This window comes from Grammomys surdaster, unplaced genomic scaffold (assembly GCF_004785775.1).
Source record: "Grammomys surdaster isolate TR1022 unplaced genomic scaffold, NIH_TR_1.0 125934, whole genome shotgun sequence".
Lineage (NCBI taxonomy): Eukaryota > Metazoa > Chordata > Mammalia > Rodentia > Muridae > Grammomys > Grammomys surdaster.
In genome coordinates this window covers 636,862-642,604 of record NW_021620757.1, presented here as the reverse complement: position 1 = coordinate 642,604, position 5,743 = coordinate 636,862, and the positions used below count along the sequence as shown (strand labels likewise).

At 40.8% G+C, this 5,743-nt stretch overlaps 1 protein-coding gene across 1 annotated transcript in view; it reads left to right on the top strand.

The window, feature by feature from the left end:
* Window positions 1–5,743, top strand: part of Tnfsf11 (TNF superfamily member 11) — a 30,115-nt gene that overhangs the window by 878 nt on the left and 23,494 nt on the right. The window lies entirely within an intron of this gene.

Genomic DNA, 5,743 nt, shown 5'->3' with positions numbered 1-5,743 from the left:
GTGTGTGTGTGTGTGTGTGTGTGTGTGTGTGTGTGTGTGTGTGTGTGTGATGGTAGAGCCTCACTACAATCTAGCCAGTAACCAACCTTTGAAGAGAGGAGGAAGCACCGTGCTGAAGATTCAGAAGCGTGGGGAGATGGCAGAGAGAGGAAGGGGTAAATTTGTAATATTATGCTTTCTGGTGGTTTATGCTCTTGTGTTTTCTTGGAAATTACAGTCCAGTTGGTTGGATTCATTCAAATACTCTTGTCTGGTGCTATGAATTCTTTCTCAGAGGAAGTGGGGGGCTGACTGTGCATATTTTTATGGGAAAAGAAAGTTGGGTTTGGACTTTGCTTGTTTCCAGAATCAAAGGTGATTACTAAACCAGACTGGATGCATTAAAATGTGTCATTGCTTGGGCTGCATAGGTTTTTGACATGTGCCAAAGTCTCGAACTGTAGGTTAGATCACAGGCTTTGTTAAGCCTTCAAATCTATGGTTTGCATTTGATACCACTGCTGTGGTTACCCACTAATGCAAAAATAGACAGACCATAAACCGGTACTTCTGAAAACCAGTGTCTCTGTGTTCATAATCACATTTGGTACCTGTAGAGATTTTCTTCCTCAGACAAAGTTTGAGTGGTTTGCTTTCGATATGAATCACAGAAATCCGTATGAATGTGAGTAAACACCCCCACCCTTCTCTGGGGTACATAGGAATCAATGAAGAGTGGCTTATCCGTTGTCTTCTGCCATCTGGCATTTTAATGGATGTGTCTGGAGAGCCTGCATAGTTCATGCCACTATTAAATGCTTTGTGACTGACTTAAGAATCACTCTATATGCAGTCCCCATGTCTTTATGTGTGTGGTGTCAGGGGATAGTGTATGCTTCCAATGAAAGCCTATTATAATTCTTAGCAAAGAGACTTTAGGCCTGAAGATATGCAGTAGTTCCCAGTGTCTTGTTTTTGTAACCTGTTAGTTAGGGTCATAACACCTTTTCCCAGCAGTGATGGTGACGTGAGCATTGAACTTGAAGAGACATATGAGGTGAGCATGTTCTAGGGGCTCTTTCTTAGCTCACCAGGAACCCTTGGCATGGCTGTGAAGGAAGGAGTCACTAGCTGGGTTCTTGTTTAATTTTTTTGAGGGAATTCTATGGTGGTAGGGTGGCATGAGATGCCTGTCACCCTAATGGCGTGGTCACTTTCCATCACACTATAGTTGATGGCATAAGAATTATATAAAACAACCTTTTCCCAATGTAAACACATGAGATAGCCAGATGATTTATTTTCCTTTGGAGAATTTAATGCCATCAGAATCCTGGATACAAGTGTTTGTCCTCTCTTTCCCTCCTCCTCCCCCCATCTCTTCTTCCCTTCCCCCATTTCTTTCTTCCTAGCTAGGGTCTCACGTAGCACAGGCTGACTCAAATTTGTCATGTAGCCAAGGATATTACACCTTCAAGACTAGGGGTTCAGACATGCATCACTATGCCCCATTTATGTGGTGTGGTGCTTAGGACTGAACGAGTCAGGCAAACACTCTGTCAAGTACACCGACTGTACCTCTAGTCCCTGGTCACACTACAAAGATTGAGTCTCCCTGAGACTTACTTAAAATAATTTTAGTCATTATTCTAAACCCAGGTCTGTCACTACATTTTTAAAAGGTTGTCGCCATCACGAGAGTGGTATTAGGAAAAATGTTTGAATATTCTGACTGCATCTCACTGAGTGTGGTATTTAACATCTAAGGGAATCCCAATCACTTAGAGATACATCCAAAATCCCTTGCCATGACATACTATGTTATGGAACATTTAGAAAATGTTCCAAAATGACTGTGTAGGCATTGGGAGATCATGGCTTATGCGTGAAGCAAGGATTTTTGCCATTGGTGGATAGTTGTTGAGGATAGGCTTTGGGTACACAAGGGCTCAATCTATAATCCTTTTCACTTTTATATATTATGAAAACCTTCTTCTGTAGGTATTGATGTCGAATATTTTTTCTTTTAAAGTTGTATTAAGTTTTTAAGTTCTGGATGAAATATTTGGAATTTCTGAATGCATTTGAATGAGAATGAAATCATCCACCGTCAGAGAACACATTTACACTTTAAGATAAAGCAAACCAGATTTATTATAGTTTAAAGAAACAGGACAGAGGTGATATGAATTCTCTGAAGCAGAACGATTGGAAGTTTCAGGCCAATCTGGATCAAAACACTCAACCAACCAACAAACCAACAGACAAACAAAACCAAAATTAAAACCAAAACCAATGCAAAAGCATCCTGGGTGTTTCAGATTGCCTATGTCTACATTTAAAAAAAAAAAAAAGGTCTAGATCTGGTGTAGATAGCTTTTTTTCCCACCAGGCCTGCCAAAGGGTTGCCCTGTGGTTTGTGCTATGTATTTACTACATAGTATTCATACTATGGTTTCCAAAGACAAAAAAAAAAGCCTTGTAAAGTTGTGTGTGTGTGTGTGTGTGTGTATGTGTGTGTGTGTGTGTTTTGGTGTGGTGTGCTGTGTGTATGCTTGTATATGTGTGTGTTTGGTGTGTGTGATGTGTTTGTATATGATGATGTATGTGGTGAACATGTGTGTGTGTGTTTGAAAAAGAGAGAGAGAGAGAGAGGGAGGACTATACTCAAGTTTCAAGTTTAGGGTAATGGGTAAGGTGAGTTTCTCAGAAAGCTGGAGCTTTGTTTTGCTTTAGAGCTCCCACTCGCTCTCCCTGTGCACATAGCAGAAGGCGGCCTGTGGCAGCTTTTCACCTAGGACCTCAGTCAGTCACTACTGCAGATCTGATGTTGAGGTGGGCAGGCAGCTTGTTTGAAAAACTGATAAGGAAGCAGCCCAAATGTCAAGCATCCTGCCTCATTTAACCCTTTGAATGATTGGTTTCAAGGACATTCACACACACACACACACACACACACACACACACACACACACGAACGCACACACATTCATTTCATAGCCACAACATCATTTGATAGGGCTAGATGCATTTTCAAAGCCCCCTGTGTTTTTGTGTGTGTGGTACTGGGGATGGAACTCAGGGCCTCCACTATGGCAGACAAATGCTTCCCCAGCCCCAATCTTCCTTTACAATCAGATAACTCAAGATTTAGTGTTTTCAGGTTCATGTGTAGGTGTGACTCATCGTAACTCAGTTTGCTATGCTCTTTTGTGGAATTCAAGTTGATATGTCTTCCAGGAAGACAGAGACAGATTGTTTGTTCAGTCCCTCCCCCTCCCCCTCCCCCAACCCCAGCATCTAACACAGGACCTGACATACTTAATGGACTGAAAGGATCTTTCAAATGATTTGCCACCCTACACATCTTTCCCATTTCTAATTCACCATTATGCAAAGTAAGTGTCTAGTAGCTAACATGGTACAGGTTTTCAACCATGGAAATGCTCTATTTAGACTGCCTTGTACCCCAGAGTATGCTGCTGGGCCGGAGCTACATGCATTTGGTCACTCAACACTTTGTAAGTCTTGCCCACCAACCTTATTCCTTGTCCTGCTTTCCTTCCACAGACTGTCCTCGGTTACCTGTGCATTTGCCCCTGTACCTCTCCACAGACTGTTGTTGATTACCTGTGCATTTGCCCCTGTACCTCTCCACAGACTGTTGTTGATTACCTGTACATTTGCCCCTGTACCTCTCCACAGACTGTTGTTGATTACCTGTACATTTGCCCCTGTACCTCTCAAACCTCCTTCCTTCCTGGGCACCTGAAGGAGAAAACACATCCAGTTAGAGATACAAAGCAGATTTCTAATTTATGATGCTTAAGAAAACAAATAAGTGGACAAAGTTAATTTTTGTCAAGTAATCATTATTTCTTTTTTCACAGTAATCGACGGGGTCTTAAACATTATGGCGAAGGGTGACTCTCACGTATGTTTTTTTTAAGTATTTGAAGAAAGATCCAACAATTGAATCTAACTTAGGCGTGTGATAAAATTGACTGAGGGATCCAAATGAGAGCTGGCCACTGCCATTTTTATTTTATGCTTTATTCCACTTTTTTATTTGTTCCAAATCATGCTCTGTTATTAGATGACACAGCATTGTGCTAATCATTAGTGAATCTTGGTGTGGGGTGGAGGGGATTTGCATTCATGTTAATAACAGAAAGGCTATATGTATTTCTTTAACACTTTAAAGAATTATTGCTCAGAGTTCAAAACAGAGAACATGACCTTGGGTCCAGTTAATATGCAGCTCCCCATGACCACATATTGGTGATTAGCTGCACCCTGAATATTGACAGTGTTGGAGCCTGCTGCTTCTGTGAGATAGCTTTAATTTGTTTGTAGGATGCAAGTTTAATGGACTTCGTCTAGGGTCTCTAGGCATTTTTTAATGTCACATGGTCTCTTCAGCTCAGCTCTCATCTGGTAGTAAGCCATTGCCGAATCCAGCTTTTCTGAGGTCTGAACCCAGCTATGATTGACAGCTGCCCTTCAGCGAAAATTCACACTCTCTGATTTGTCCTCATTATTGTAAAGAAAATACAGGAAATAAATAAGCATTGCAAGTCAGTCTGTTTCATTCACCTCACCTATGCTTGCAGATTATCCTTATATATTTTAGAGCTTTGATGTTTATCTTTTATTTATATGTGTGTATGTGTCTGTGTGCGTATGTGACCACACTAGGGGTCAGAACTCTTGGAGCTGGAGTTATGGGCAACAAGTACTTGTGTGTGTATGTGTGTGTCTGAAAACATAAAAACATTTAAAAATTATTTTTATTTATGTGCATTGTTGTTTTGTCTGCACATATGTCTGTGTGAGGGTGTCAGATTCCCTGGAATTGGAGTTGAACAGTTTGCGATGCTATATGGGTGCCAGGCACTGAAAGAGAAGTCAGTGCTCTTAACTGCTGAACCATCTCTCCAGGCTTAGATGGTCCTTATATTTGCATGACTAGAATAATAAAACATAATAAAACGTGTCTATGTGTGTGTAGAGAGAGTACCTTTTAGTTTGTTCCTGAGGATTGGTTAATAACGGCATACATCTTTCTGAGTATTTTAATTAAATCGGGGAAAGAGATAGTTTATTTCTGCCTGAGCTTTGGTTATTATAAACTTTGTGTTTGGTCTAGTTTTTATCTACTGATATCTAGGTGCTCATGAAATACTTTGACTTTTGGAAGGAAGAGGACAAGTCAAATTCAGCTGCGTGATGTTGGCACAGGCCTTTAGTCCAAGCATTCAGGAGGGAAAAGCAGATGGATCTCTGAGTTCAAGGCCAGCCTGGTTTATATAAAGCCAGTTCTGGGACAGCAATGGCTACTCAGAGAAACCCTGTCTTGAAAAACAAAACAAAACAAAACAAAACAAAACAAAACAAAACAAAAACCAACAAGAACAATCACACTCCCTTTTCTATGGTGATAGAAGCCACTGAAAAACCTCGAGGGAGCTTGGGAAATAGAAGACAAGCTTCTAGAACAGCACACACAGATGCTGGGCGGGACATCTTCTTAAAATCTGGTGTTCAGCTAGTAACTTCATGGGGATGTGTTTGGGTAAGACAATGCTTATATTTTAGCATTTCCTAGCACTTTCCCATGTAGCCTGAACTAGTATCCTCTCCACCTTAGAATGATGACAGATGTCACTCTTACATATTTGTAGGATCCAGGTGAGGAGTACTGGTTAGTACTTATGAGAAAGAGAAGTTACATAGTACTCATCAGAAAGAGAAGTTACATAGT